We start from the raw sequence: 2,198 nt of genomic DNA, 5'->3' as shown, positions 1-2,198 counted from the left end.
GACCACGCGCGGGGGCTGGGTCGCAGGCCTGGGGGCGGGGCTTTGCTCTGGTACGCGGACGGCGCGCTCTTAGCGGGGGTGGTGTGAGCGGCTGAGCTCCGCCCATCCCAACCCGGGGAGTCAGGGTTCCACAGCCTGACAGGCACGTGCCAAGCGGCTGAGTCTCACCTGTGGAGGCAGCAGGAAGCCGGGCCGCTGGTGCGTCTGATTCTCCTCCCGAACCCTAATTACTCAGACATAGCCCGCGTCCGGGTTCTGGGGCTCCCACCAAACGTGTGCCGTGCTCACACGACTCCAGCGTTGACAGGTGGCTGAGGTGTGGCACGTTATGACCTGTTACAAGCACAGCGCAGGCTGTTTAGGGGACTGCTTAAGAAGAGTCAAATTATACCACCCAGTTGTCTGTGCTTTTAGGGTATGGCTACACTTGAAATTTCAAAAGCACTGCCACGGCAGCTCTTTGAAGTGTGAGTGTGGTCAGAGCGCCAGCGCTGGGAGAGAGCTCTCCCAGCACTGCACGTAAACCACATCCTCTACGAGTGTAGCTTGCAGCGCTGCGGCACTGATTACACTGAGGCTTTACAGCGCTGTATCTTGCAGCGCTCAGGGGGGTGTTTTTTCACACCCCGGAGTGCGAAAGTTGCAGCGCTGTAAAGCGCCAGTGCAGCCAAGGCCTAATTAGATGCTTTTACCCAATCGGTGCGATTGCATTTTTAGTACTAGTCTTGCAGAATTTATGCAAAAGCTTCAGCGTGAGTGTAATCTGAGCCGATTATTTATCTGTTGTTAACCACCAGGTACTTCCATCCCATGAGTAAGGACCAGCGATCCAATCTTTACTGGCAAAAAACTACATTAACATTGTGTGTTAAATTTACAAAGTTGGAAAATGTAATCCTTTACATTAATGTTGTATAGCTAATTTTAGCCAAGGGGTTTCTACAGAAAGGATTTTGCAATAACGATTTTGGTTTTTTTGAAAAAATATATGCAGTATACTATTTTTCCAGTTGACGCATCTTCTGTATTTCACAGGTCAGCTGTAGTTCAGAAAAAGGTTGAATCTATTTTTGAGTTCAACTGCAGTTTAGTTGTTTGTATGGTTTTTTTGGCCTTTGCAATGATTAACAATAGGGAAATGTTCCTACAGAACTACAGTATTTGAACCATCTGAGTAAGAGTTGCAGTTAGAATATGCTGTTTCTGTTAGTGCTCATGATGTGGAAGGAAAAACTGTTTCTTTGTATGAACCTCTCTGCAGATTACAGTGCCTGTTATATTTTTCCATCTGTAATTCAACTGCTATTGATTGAAGGCTACTGGCAGTGGCCATGCAATCATCTGCGATTAACTTGGCTGCACCAGATCAGTAATAACCTTATGGAGCTTTTAGACACCTGGAATAAAGGTAAGCAATGTGGCCACGGACATTCAGCACTATGCCCCCTTGCTGACTAAGGGCATTGGTGTTATGTTGTTGATTGAATGCTACCTTACTCTGCTTACTCAAGGAGGTAATGGACACCCATATACTTAAGGCCCTGTATTTCCCCTGTCACCTATCATTGTGTTGTATCATACAAAGGAGCGATATTTTGCAGCCCTTGCTTAACACAAGGCTATGGAGATGGCGTTATACATGTTTTCATTTCTGATATCAGTTATTTGGAATGTCAAACCAGTGGCTGATTCAAGTAAGGCGAATTGAGCTGCTTTAATTGCCATTGCTCCACGAATGTCAAACCACTGTATTCCTGCTGCCACCTCCATTACAATTACTACTTTAGAGTAGTATCTAATGCCTGATCCAATACCTGTTGAAATCTATGGGAAGACTGCCCTTGACTTAATTGGACAATCTGTCTTGTGTAGTTTCAGTACTTCTCCAGAATGGTCAGCTTTCTAGTGTGTTTCTCGAGCAGCTGGGAAAATATAGCACAGTGTAATAAAGGATTATCTGGTACAGCAACATCCTCTCCAGCTCATAGAGGAATAGAAGTTTATTGATAAACTTCAATACTTCTTGAATGGGAGGACAGTAGCTAGATGGACAAGCCTGAGATGTGGGAGATTTCAATGGCGAAATAAATGCAGTGATACAGAGGATTCTCCAAATGATTAAAGGAGGTTCTCTTGGACAAAACCTTCTCCTGGACACTGACTTCCCAATCCTGTATGGTGTTGAGAGCCGCCTTCTC

This window comes from Gopherus evgoodei, chromosome 6, assembly GCF_007399415.2.
Source record: "Gopherus evgoodei ecotype Sinaloan lineage chromosome 6, rGopEvg1_v1.p, whole genome shotgun sequence".
Classification (NCBI taxonomy): domain Eukaryota; kingdom Metazoa; phylum Chordata; order Testudines; family Testudinidae; genus Gopherus; species Gopherus evgoodei.
The sequence above is the reverse complement of the archived record's forward strand: the minus strand, read 5'-3'. Positions refer to the sequence as shown.